We start from the raw sequence: 14,134 nt of genomic DNA on the forward strand, positions 1-14,134 counted from the left end.
TTTCGGGAGTCTAGAAAGCTCAATAAATTATTTAATATTTTTTTTCCTTGTATGGTTTTAATTAAGAGTACATTTTAAAAGACCGATGGAGAAACGTCGACAAGAAAATAAAAATAAAATAATTCATTGCATAGAGTTTTCTTTCGTTCAATTAATAAATTAACACAGACGGGACAGAGAAAACAGTTAAACATTGAAATTTATTTCTTAGGTCCGTTTTCTATCCTGGGTGTCAACGCTCGGTTTCCATTCTTATCGTTTTGCTCTCTTGACCCCCAAAACTACGTTAAGGGTACTTAAAGGAGTTTCATGAAATCCGACAAGCCTTCAGCTTTCTATAGAGCCAAATGGAGTCGTTTTAACCTCCGTCAAATAAAAACTTCCTTCATCATTAAACCAAATAAACTGCCATTAAATGTTTATTATTCTGTTTGAATTGACCCGCTGTTTATAGTTATATGAACTGGACCGCGGACAGTATCAGCCTTTTTCTGAAATCTCTTCATTAAGGCAGTTTCGTACAAACCGAAACCAAGCAGTGATCTCCAAATAAAACAAAAATACAACATCTGTCAAGCTGAAAAATTAGAGCTTTCCTGCAGGGTGCAAAAAAATATAATTTGGTCACTGGGGGTTTATATTCCAAGATGCCCGCTGTAGCTTTTTGTTGTTGCTAAGGATGGATTGTCCATCGGTTCTTTAGCTGTTAACCAATTGAAACCTCTAAGCTCAATCATAAATAAGCCCATGTTCCGTGTGTTTATAATGAGATGCAGGTATGAAATAAACTGATGTTATTCAAATGTCCATAAGCCCTATTCATAGTGTCTTCATAACTCAGAAATGAAGAAATTGACCAGTTAACTGTTTTGAATAATATGGGTTTTCAAGCGTGCCCCCATGCGGTTAGCCTTGTGCACTGGGCGATTAGACGGTGTCATATCAACAAAAAGGCCGTTGTCCATCACAACACAATCCCATAATGCATCGCTGGTCATCGATATTGAACTTGTCGATCATCCTGAAACGATTAAAATGGAGCTAATTTGCCAGAAAAATGCACTAAACGGACACAAAAGATCACCTCTTTGTATATTAAAAACAGATCTTTTTTAACTTTAATATTTTCATCTGCAGTATGGTGGTCTTCGGATGCTTATTTGATCCAGACTTGATTTCCATATTGAAGCATCTTGGTATTGTCAAGAGTTCACTTGGTTCAACCTCAAAATGCATTCTTGGATAAAGATGTCCCTGTATTATATATCTGCCCACAAATGACTCCTTTATATAGAGTTCTATGATCGTCTGAAATATACATTTTTAAAAAAATAATAATGCTCTTTTGCAAATTTGCAAATGGTTGATTTATAGTAGGATAGCCTCAAATCGAAAAATAACACTAGAAAGGTATCATGATGCAAATGATTTATATACCACAGACTGGGAAAAAGCTTTTATTATATCGATATATCAAATTGTCTTCGACAGCTTTCCATATAATTCATAATAGTTTGATTTTTTTTAAAAATATACAAAAAAAATATTATGATAAAGCAGCACAATAATATACAGAAAACTGAATAAGAGCTAATATGATATCAATTTTTCTACGCGTAATTTCCGCTGAACACATGATTTTTTTCTAAACATTTGGATTTTTTCCTCACTCGAGAACGTACAGCAAAACATGAGTTAGATGCATTTCTGAGCAGTTGCTTATAGTATCTGCAACAACTTTAAAACTCTAAACCGAGGAACGGACTCTTTAACACTGAATTCATGGTCCGAATCCTTTAGGCTTCCTGTAAGAGAAGCAAAGGCTAAGTAGTACTAACCGTGGGAGAACAAGTATTTCAATGGTACATTGTAGTATGAATCATATATGTCAAATAACGAATCTTATGTTTTTAAATTTTACTTAAAAACACAATAACTGTTCACATTTTTTATGCAATGATAACCTTTTTAACAGCATAAGTTGTTCTTTGCAACCAATTGGTTTTCCATTTGTAAAAGATCATGTACATGTAAAACTTTCTTGAATCAAAATTTGGAAACAAACATAGTCAAAATATTTTTCTTGAGAAAAATGGTTTGATTGTGAAAATCAAATCAATTTTCAACTTTTTTTTTGCTAAAAAGGGTAAACCCTTATTTGTTAGCTTGACGTTTGTTTCTTTGTAAATTGGAAACGCTTTAAATTTGCAAAAAAGGTTGTGTTGCGCTCTCTGAAGGTATAGCCAAAGGGAATTTTCACTGAAATGAAACCTCGGTGGAAAGTGGATATTTTCGTCGATTACTCATAGGGTGTAAAACTCAAATTTGTCATTTTGTTTCGGGCCTTTTGCGGGTATAATTTCTGTTGAGAAAACTTGCAGGAACTTTTGAATTTACGACATTTCCAAGACAGCACGTGCTTTTATCACATGGACAGGTTGCCGAGAAACTAAAATTTCAAAACAAATTAATTGAGAAAGATAATATTAAAGCATTGTTCTCAGATAATTATTATTTCTTAAGTGTGCAGATGTAATGATGTTGGTGTAATTTGTGTCTCAAAGTTATAAAAGATGCCATTATCAATTTCAATTGCGCATTTTCCCTGGGAAATATCAAGACATGTGTTTGTTTCAGATTTCAATTTCCAGAGGAAGATGAAAGACATCCCCTGTATCTCTTGCAGCATGAAATGTAGAACGTTATCAAATTTATGACCATATATTCCTCTCCTTTGCAGAAAATTTAATTGCTGTTGCGCAATAATTACAAGGACATTTGCGAAGGCGGGAACTGTTTTCTTCTCTCCGATGTCAAGAAGACCAACATGCTTTCGCCAAATTTCAAACTGAAAAGGTCTTTGTAAAAATTTTAAAAGAAACCTTAACATTTTCTCTGCACAAAGAACAATAAACATGTTATTTTCCAACAGCCAACGGCAGATGGCGCCTTATTAGTAACACATACAACTTCATCCCCCAAAAAAGGAGGTAAACTTGATCTTGATTTCATTTCTTAGAATCTTTGCGACTATGCACAACAATTAAACTGTGTTTTAATTAAGTTGACGTAACCGTGTGTCTATCATTATTCTTGATTTTTTTCTATTATAGAACCCTGGAAATAGAGTACACGGAATCCTAGTCACGATACTACGTGTAAATTGGGACCTGTCTTCAGGACACGTGAGGGGAGAATTGTGTTTGTGAATTTTAGCACGTGTAGCGACGTTCGAATGTCATTAGGTGTGTTTGTCAATTATGATCAATTGTAGTCTCCAGAATGATCCCCCCTTCTTGTTCTGTAGGCTAGTATACTTTATTTTCAAAGACGTGTTCTAGATTTTGACATGCATTATTGGACTACAGAACCAGTAAAGTGTGTATACCAAACTATGCTATTTTTTCCTCTGCAGTTGTATTCACTTTTATTGCAGATCAAAAAAATCACCTGCAGTGCTACTTACAGTTCTTCAGGAAGACCAGATGTTCCTAACACTCTCACTTTCGATAACTGCAACTCAACCCCTGAAAGAAATATCAAAAAGATTAAAAATCAGCACCTCGCACCCACATATAATTTAATTACGTGGTAAGATTGCGCAAGTGTTCCAAATTCACCTCCAAATGTTGCACCATTCGTAGCCTTTTCATAAACTTGTGCACGTCGGCCTGTTTTTGCAGACCAACGCTCTTCGCTTTCAAAAGACTTTCCTGTTGAAACTGCGATAGTTTATCAGAATGAATTATTCATATCCTCATTACCAGCAACCTGCTTCCTAACTCAATCGAGGAAGAGGTCTAACAACATTGCGTAAAATACGTTATGATTATTATAATGTTTTAAGCGCTTCATGTCATCAATTTGGCGCCATTGTCAGGCCCTCGTTTAATAAAACAGATGTCGGTGTTCAAATGCCAATGATTTTCAGTTATGATTGTGTTTTTGGGGTCGTACGATACATGTCAGAAACTGGGATATTACTCCAAAGACCCCCCTAATTAATTGCAAAAGATTACGGTCGCAAATGCCCGTTATTGGAAAAAGCCGGTTTTATTCTACCCGGTAAAAGGGACCAAAATAGAGTCTCCAATGAACTATTTTCTCACTTACAGTAGCAAGTGGGCATGTTAATGTTAAATAAATAAGGTCAGTAACTTTTCCTAATGGAATGAAAAACTTTTGATACTTTGAAATTTTTAAAAAAAGTTTTCGATTAACAACACCTTGAAACGAAACCAAATCTTTCCTATTCAATCGCATGCCCACCTGCCTTACTCTGGGTCGATGAAAAGCTTAGGTAATGATGAAATTCCCCCCAAAAGGTTTTGGAAATGAAGTGACCAAATAGTCTGAACTCTGACTTTATATCATAATATGCACCGATGTGCATTTCTTTGGCGGCAAAATTTCAAATTTTTTTCTACTCCCAAGCTTCCGTGCAGCACTATGTAAACATCCGCCGGTAGGGTCCTTCCATTATCATTGAAATTAGGCTTTGTGTTTATTCATACACTATCTGCAATGAATGCGAGCTCCTGCGTGCTTTGGTGTTCAAAGGAAATATGAAAGAAGCATGTCACCATGTTACGTATTCTCAATCTCAGAAAAGCAGAAATCAAAAATTAGGAAGACTATTTTCACAAACCATCTTACTAAATAATTAAATATATAATAAAGGAAACAAAAAGAAATTATTCTTGTGCGCAAAAATTTGATTTTAAATAAGATAATTGGTGTGATTTGTTTTCATAATAAGATTTATAAATAAGATTTATTTGTTTTTTCTTAATTATGTAATTAATAATTTTCAAGCATTTTAAGTATTCATATTTTCGCTATAAATAATTACAAACATTTGATGAATATATTTTGAATAGTTTTTGCATCAAATAAATATAAGGTCTGTGAACATTTTCCGTTTTTTCTTGCATTAAAAGACCAACAATTCTTTCTAAATATTTATCAATAGAGAATTCCAATGATGAATATGACCTAATACATTCATATGCGCATCAAATAAAACCACAACCTATGTAATATTTGTAAGTAATGCACAGTAAAAAAAATTCAAGGCTTCTTTTTTTCGGATAAGCTTTTCCCTGCAAAACGTCACAGCATGCATTTCTTCCCCATTCATATGGAAATAAGGGTTGACAATGGCGATAAAGTAACACTTGAAAAGACAATATACATGTTTCAATATCTCGTACTTTTTTTAAATGTTGACGATAAATCATTATGAATATTATCACATATTATAAACAGCTACTTGAGCTGAATATTAAAAACTAAAATTTGAGCATCCTTTATCAATCCTGAACAAATGGAACTAGTACATGTATTTTTGCACGTTTTTTTAAACAAATTTTATCGGTTATAAAACTAAAAAACAGTACTTTCTCTTTTCTCCTTTGTGTGAACGATCAGAATATCTTGAAATTAAAGTAACATGTTAATGGCATGAATTAATTTATCATTTTTAGTAGAGTAACATTTTTCAAACATCATTGTTTAATTTCATGGAGAATATTCAATCAGATATCTTGTTAACTGAAATAAGCAATTCTACAAAACTCAAGGAAAATAAAAACGGGATGATAAAATTAGATTAGGTTAAACAACCGTGTCTTAATAAAATCCTTTTCATCTTAAGACTTGTACATAAAATCGTAAACCCTCTAGCATGCGTCTTCAATAAGTTTTAAACAAACCAAGAACCAAACTAATTTTCTTGAGACCATAGTGACACTTGTCTTAATAATTATATCGAAATAAAAATGCATTCTTTTTTTCATACATACAAATAAATGTTATTTCGTTTCAGAAAAACTCAATAGAATTTTATGTTTTTGGACTACGGTAAAGACATGCGCAGCAAGACATGGCATTTACAGTGACACGCTCGGTTTTTTTTTTTCTTCCTCAGAAATTTTAGGGATGACAGAAATTAAGAGATGTCGATCGGAAAGAGATTTCATTACTCGAATTAATCTTTATACCTATTTTAAAATCAGTCGGAGGAGTAACAATCTCTCACAAAATGGCACCAGATAAAGACGCGTCGACATAAATTTTATTTCTGGGTGCTCATTTGTAAGGGGAAATCTACAAGATTAGCTCATTTCGGTGAATTTATTACGAACAATCCTGGTATTTGTACCCGCTCAAAAGTCACCCCTCATCAATTGAAGGTTATTTACTGCTTATACATTCATTACATTTCTATTCTATCTCGTCAAGGTTTCGCAAGAGAAATGGAAGCCTTTTAAAAATTGAATTCCATTTTAACCCATTTGATTTGTGAATATTTGATTTGGGGTTACGATGTCAATGTTTTTAAATCGTGTTTTTTGCCGCTTTGATAAAGACCTGCCAGCATCTGCTGAACTGTTATTTTTTATTGCAATGTTTGGTATTTTTAAATCGTGTGGATAAATATTTCTAAATATAACGGTTTTGTATTTATTATCAACTTTAAATAAAATTTCACACAGAAATCACAAATAAAAAGGAGAAAATAAAATTCAATTCAATATAATAGCAAAATCTAAAAAAAACCTCAAAAATTCAAATTTTAAAAAATTGAAAAAAAAACCCAAAAAGATAATAAGATTTAAAGAAAGTTTAATTTACATTGAATTCGTGTACCACTCATAAAAAAATTAATGTTTGTTTGTACATGAAATATAAAATTCATGGACATTTTTGAAAACCTTTGAAGTAGAGAGGTCTCTTGCATACTTCTCCTGTCATGTTCTATTGTCCCCCCGAGCTCACACCTGCATGGATCCCCTATTGGGGATGTGATCATTTTAATATCCCCCAGTTGCAGACACCCACAGCCACGCCCCTTTAGCGTCAGAGTTAGTCGACGCTGGGCCCCATTATTTAATTTGAGACGCGTTGGATACTCTCGGGTTCTTTATTTACAAAGGGGCACTTGTTACAAATAGATGTGAAATTGATCCTCCAATCATATCGGGTTTCATGAACTCATTTTACCTTGATTAACATACCTGGTTCTACCTGTCAACACAGTGTGCATCTATCTCTCTTTCTTCTTTTTATCGAGAGGTAATTTGATTTGAAGGACACTTTTCTTTGAGAGGATCAAGGTTAACGATACCATTTGTCAGGGTTTTCAGAATAGGTTAACTTAGTAGAATACGTGAACTTAGTACGTGTTAATGCATTATGCATATTACTGCCTCGGTCCAAAAAATACCTAAGTTCATAAAGATTTTTCATCCATAATAAAAAAAATAGTAATAATGTAAATCTGTAATATTTCTTTTGAGGGTTATTTTAGTGTAATAATAAGTGAATCGAAATTCGGAAGCATACAGTGATGATGATGATATCTCTCTCTCTCTCTCTCTCTCTCTCTCTCTCTCTCTCTCTCTCTCTCTCTCTCTCTCTCTCTCTCTCTCTCTCTCTCTCTCAATAATTGACATTTTTCACAAGTTACTTTGTTTTGGTTCAAACTTACATCTACACGTACACCATTTGACGGATCAAAAAGTTAAACTAGTAAATGTATGTGGTACGAAAATCCTAGTTTATATTAAAAAAATTAATATTTATTCAAGTTGATAGATTAATTCTCACATTAATCTTTGTTGATAACAAAAATAATGACATCGACGTAAATCAATCAAGAGTTATAAAAAAGAAAAAAATAGAATCGTAGTTAAAGTACCGTTTGGCACATCATGGAGGCACCAGTATCTTTAGAATGTCCTCTGATTAATATTTGCGAATAAAAAATGAAGAAATATGTCTTTTAAATGTGCTCTTATTTGTAGCAATAATAGGGCAGATTCCAGAATGATAAATAGGAATGTTTAGAAAAAGAAGTCATCTCCTTCTAAGAAGGTACAATCAAATAGCCATCTCCTCAGAGTTCTACCAGCACCAGGTCGCTTAGCCCGCGACGAAAACCAACAAGGGGATCATCAAATTCCTTACAAAAAACAGGACCTGGTCACGCGACTAAGGCCCCTCCCCCTGTACCTCATCTGCACAACAAAAGAAAATAAAACGGCGAAAACATGACTTTTGACAATGTTAACTACCAGGTTAAAAGGGCAAATCAAACGCAGGGAAGACCCTGATTTATAATCAAATATTCATGCGCGTGCCAACGGAGAATACGGCATCATAACATGTTATTAATTGATAAGAAAGATAATTTGACCGAGGGAAAAAATGACTGGTTCTAAATTAGGTGCCGGGCTTGTTTTATTATGCGTGTCAACTGCAAAGTCGCTTTTTTCTAATGGCGACCTTTAACGGGTCTCATTGAAAAGGTTTTATCCTAACATTAAATAACATTAAAATTTGTCAAGAACCCGCATGGATATTTGCTTGTTCTTTGAATTTTCTTTATTTACGAGGAATATTATGATCATGTAATTATTGTTAATCTAAGTTTATTATTGAGTTATGAGAAAAGGATAGGATAAGGTTGCGTTTTTTAATACTGATTCCAGAAATCAAGGAAATACAAACGCGTTCGACTTTATTATTGATACCTTTAGTAATATGGGTAAGTATTTTTGGAGTTAAATTTTTAATGGAGTTTTGCAAGCGTTGACTTTATCGGAATAAAGTTGTGAATAATATTCCAATGAAGAGTGACCTTAATTGATATATTAAAGTAAGATTACTAATTTAGTTTGTCGGATATACACAATTGTGTTACACGAAGTAAAATCATAATTTTTTTTTCGTATATTAAAGTACATTAATTTGCAGTTATGGAACATTTTAAACAGAATTATAAGTGTTAACTGCATTTTTTAAAAAGCAATCGTTACAATTTTTTGTGATTTTGTAAAATCACTCAAGCTACAATGTGTGACAGTCAGATTTTGATATATATTTTTGTCATAGTACTACCGAGGTTAAAAAAACCCAGTGGGTTTTTAGCGTGTTATTGAGTTTTCAAGTAAGTGTTCTAATCAGAACTAAGAAGCATGGATATTAACCCGACAGAATTGTTGATGATATCACCATTTTAAGCTAAAAAGAATTTAATTATTGTCACCCGGTATTCACTATTTTTCATTAAAATTAAAATTCTTAACACCGCATTTAATATAAAACTTTTTTGAAATTTTTTTTTTTACCAAACTGACCATAGGGGCTATGCGTTTTACTTTAACAAAAATTGTCAGGTACAATACGAGTAGTCTTTCTTTGTGTAAAAACTTCACAACAGCTCTCGCCTAGAATGCAGTATTTTTCAATTCAGATTACCTTCAAATTTACTGTTGTTTATTTTTTAAAATATATATCAAACAAATGCTCGAGAATAAAATGATAGATAAGTACAAAAAATAAAATCAGTATAAGAAGATGTGTATTATAAACTAGTTTTACTTTTTATACTTGGGTTGATGGGTCAGAATAATTCATTTACACAGATTAAAAATACTGTTTTAGTTTAGTTTAAACAATATTTATTTAGTGAATTTCATCATACATATTATAATAACAGTACACAGAAGATTGAGAAACAAGCCAAAAGGCTTATGTTAATCTCGCTCTCGAGATTGTTTAAATACTGTTTTAAAATGTATATACGTAATTTGGATATATTGAAGATGTTCTTGCTTTAAAGGTTTAACTAGAAAAAAATGAATTTCGATTTTTTAATATATACTGGTATTTATATTCCTAACCAATCCTAAGTCAAAAAAGAGTTTTCTATAATTCTAAATAACGAAATATTCCTTTTAAATCACTTCACTAATTACTCCTACATCTGTTGGAATCAATTACAAACACATTTCTTGTTATCTATTAGGTTAGAACCCCCATATTTCACATTTGTATTAACGAGTCAGAGTTGTATATGTTTTTTTTTCTCTCTCTCTCTCGCTTACGCATGCATTGTTAATTTGTAAGAAATACCACATATTGTATCATTATAATCTCTGTGTACCATTGTGCAATGGTGTTGAGATTAAAGTAAATGAATTGAATTGAATTGAAGTTCATTTTTCAAGAACAAAACTATATTACAAAATAATTATTTGATTTCATTAATCCAACATATATATTGACTAGGTATCCATCTCGGTATACTGACAAAGGTGGCGCAGAACGACAAACCTCATGATCAAAGCAAGAAAATAACAGCTCTAATTTAAACATAATGTGTAGATTGAACATTTATGAAGCCTCAATCATCGGATATATAGGCCCACTTTGGTAATACACGATATTAGAATATTTCCTCGTATACATGTATGTATATGTAATTATAATTAATATGAATCCTTTTAATTTTATTTTACCTTTGATTTTGGATTAATAAGACAAAAAGTACCAAAATAAAATAGACATATCAATACTATCAAAACTAAAAAAAATTTTTTTTTCTTTTAAAATCTTAGAGATAAAATCTCTAAAATTTTGATACCTTTTTAATGATATAAAATAAAATGAATCGTTAAGCGAAAAGGTTTGTAAGCGACAGTTTTTTCTGTTTACAAAAAATCTCATTAAATTAAGTCTAGATCTATAATTGAAGTTTAAATAACAAGCAAAAACATGATCATGCTGGGAAAATGAGGTCGAAATACAAAAAATACTAGTATACAAAATACTAACATTGGTTAAAGATTGAGTATTTTAGAGAGAGTTTTATGGTACAAATCGTAAATGGATGCGTTCTCAACTACCAGCATCATTTGATATGAAAACAGAGGCACCCATTTTTTCATATTATTGATTTTTTTCTAAAGTAAACTGTTTCACTTGCGTAGCTCAATTAGGGGATTCTATTTCCTGCCAAAAATCCCAAGTTTCCCATATACATGACAAAGAAACCGCCAAGATTCATGTTGGACATATCTTAAGTTTAAGAGATTAACTAACACAAATAAAAACCTAACAAGAGTAAATATTAGATGGAAAATATTTTGATATAAATCCCTGCTAAAAAGACGTGAAATATTAGCAGGTGCAAGATAAATAGACCGGCATATCCCATGTCAATCTACGTGATCGTTTCTAATAAAAGAGTTCCTTCGATCTATTTCTTGCCGAAGCTTCCCCTACAAAAGGGTTGATCTGGTGGGATCAAACGCTGAGATAATTCCGACCGTCTCACGGCGCTACCCTGCGAACGGCATGCGGTTCTGATCCCCTCGTTCGAATGATATTCTTAGTCATACCTACCCAAAATTACGGATAGATTTCGAAAACTAAATCACAACCATATGGAAAGGTTTAGGAATCCGACATCATTTATTTTTGGGGTATCAGAAAAGAAATGCTTTTCTGTGTTTCTTAATGCCATGTAAGAGATGCCGGCTAAATGAGGTACCGTACCCGCAAAAACATGATTGATATTAAATGGAGATTTGCGGGAATCTAATTTTCAATATCAAAGAATGAAATATGATTATCTCTGTCTGGAAAGTGATGCCCCGAGATTTGTACCTCACTTTAACACTAAGCATTGTCTTAAGGATTAAAGATAATCTCTAAGTCAATTTGCTCTTTGCTAATCTGTGCTAAACTAAGGATGTGACATCCACACCGGAGACTTCCAATTAAAGAAAAAAGCAAGCGCGTCGCTCTACGGGGTACACGCTCTGCGACGCGGTTTGAACAAATTGCGATAACCCCGAATGTCAACTTTCCATCCTGACGGGATAGAGAGGAATTTGATTAAACAAGTATTTAGGGTACACCCTTTCTAAAGATAAAGATGAAAAAGTTGTTTTTAAAAGCTCATGCGTCACTTTTATAAATGACCGCCACCTAGGATTAGAAATAAACGCTTTTACACGTCAACACGCGTAAATATTAAAAATGTATACGGTCATTTATTTGCATCACGGGCAACAATCAAAAGGACTTTTATCATCTGTGGCGCTTGCCTTAACTATGTATCTTTGAGAGACTTGTAAATAAGTTCCAATAAGTAAACACTGTGTCCATTGCAATCAGGTGACTTCTCGATAACGGTTAATTAATAAGCAATATACACGGACATACATCAACAGCTGACTTGTATGTTGTGGCATCAATCAGCAAACAACTTGCAACTTTTACGCTAAATACGTTAGAAGTCCGATTGTCAAATGAATTTGAAATTGCAAACAAGGTCTCTTATTTAACAATTGTGAATCATCCACAGTTGATTTGACCAAGTATGCTTCGTTCTCGTACATTTACCTACCATGGTATTCTATTACAGTAATTTGTCACCATGATACAATATATACATGAATCATTATATAAAGTCTTTCTTATACATAACTTTCTATAGCATCGAGACATACGAAGCTACGAATTTTCATCATGCAACATGTACCTTAAACTTTCTGAAGATATTTTAATCAAATCAGTTCTATCCTAGTTCGAATACTTTCAGTTTCCTACAGAACAGATTGCGATGGCAACAGAGAAAGTGATCAGTAGACAACCAAAGAGGATATATGTGCAATAAAACATGTCATTACTACAGCAATCGGCGCAGAAACATGTTTGTTAAACTGTTCAATTTTTCGCCAAAATATAAAGATTTAATTAATTAATTGATTTTTTTCCAATGCCAACTAGCGTTGGAATATTTCATTGTTGGTTCCTTCACAAAAAATGCAAAAGTTTTACGACATCCTGTATGGATATCATTTTTAACCAAACTACACAATGTACATGTATAGTACAGAATAAACTATTTACAAAATAATACAGAACTCAAAGATGTTGTGATCAATAATGCATATAAAATTTTCCAGTTATACACATTTAGCAAATAATATCAGCAACACTGTAGCAAAAGACCGTACTATTCAGGGAAATATGTAAGCTGATATGATTCATAATCAAATGTATTATATACATGTAATGACACAAAAAAAATTAAATTCATACATGAAATGAAATGATATCAATTACTGTTTTACAAAAAAATCTAACCTTCTGAAAATAATTTCGTCCAAATGATTATATTACATTAATCATAGTTCTTGTAAGACTAAATAATATAGCGTTTTTTATTATCGTAAAATTTATTATGTAAAATAGTTAAGTTTTGGTGTGTTGTTCCAACACAATAATTTTGATTAGATACATGTGTTCTTTATTATTTTGGGTTTTGGAAAATGCATACTTATTTGAGGATTCTGTTGTTGATCTGTAACCCCATTCCCAACCCTAACCCCCCCCCCCCCCAAAAAAAAAATGGAGAAAAGTTAATATAAAAAAAGCTCACCGGTTATATTGCTCTAACTCATTATCTCTTTCGAAACATCAGTACGTATTTATGAATATAATTAAATATGTTCAATCAAATTACAAAATGTATATTAATTGCTTACCATTGTAATATTTATAAGAATTATTTCATGTAGAAAATATATTGAATTCGATATTCGACTTCGGCCAACATTTAGCAGCGGCCCCTTTAGATGACTGTTGACCCGATTTGTTGGGACTGTGCGGAAAATGGGTTATGATGAAGCAAAAATAACAAACTACTTGTTTAAAACGTGTTCAAAATTACAAAGAATAGACATACCTTTGCATCAAATATTCATCGTTCTCCCTATAGTGAAAATATTACTGAACAACACTTTTGCTGGGGTTGATCTACATGTGGCAGACGACAGATGCGTAGAGAGACTGCGGGGTTTGTGAAAGAAAAACAAATGCATCGTAGTCTTAAGATGTTCTTTCAAGTATGGACATCTACATTAAATTGTTTGAAAAATCATTGCCTTGTTTATACCCCTTCAAAGCTAATACTGCTACAATCACCTATATATAGGGAAACATCAAACCTAAACATTTTAAGAGATATTTTGGCGGGAAAAGCGATCGCCGTCTGCAGTGCGGTGTTTGGGAAGACAAATTATGTAATTAGTGCTAATTCACTTTCTTTTGGTCGTTAGTGTATCGGGGTAACTAAATCCCCGGGGATTTGTGTGTTTACCAGTTATACGTTACACTATACAAACTGTTGGATTAGCATCCTAAGCTGTAAATATGACTAAGTCTCTCTCTTTATCCTTAGATAAATCTTGGTGATATTTTTACAACTCTATCAATTTCACATTTACTTTCCATTCCGCATGCAAGGCCCTTAATCCAATGATAACATTGGCTG

General features: G+C 32.6%; 1 long non-coding RNA gene across 2 annotated transcripts; it reads right to left on the reverse strand.

Annotated features, from left to right (window-relative positions):
- Positions 1–9: 9 nt before the first annotated feature.
- On the reverse strand, positions 10–13,785 carry LOC128156443 (uncharacterized). Of its 2 annotated transcripts, XR_008239722.1 has the most exons (4): positions 13,547–13,785; positions 3,467–3,527; positions 1,683–1,805; positions 10–1,308 (listed from the first exon to the last, which is right to left on the reverse strand). It is a non-coding gene; the product is annotated as an uncharacterized LOC128156443 (long non-coding RNA). The 2 variants fall into 2 exon arrangements; XR_008239721.1 differs by lacking the exon at positions 10–1,308 and having other exon boundaries at positions 1,318–1,805.
- Positions 13,786–14,134: the final 349 nt, after the last annotated feature.

The sequence above is a fragment of the Crassostrea angulata genome, chromosome 7 (assembly GCF_025612915.1).
Source record: "Crassostrea angulata isolate pt1a10 chromosome 7, ASM2561291v2, whole genome shotgun sequence".
Taxonomy (NCBI): domain Eukaryota; kingdom Metazoa; phylum Mollusca; class Bivalvia; order Ostreida; family Ostreidae; genus Magallana; species Magallana angulata.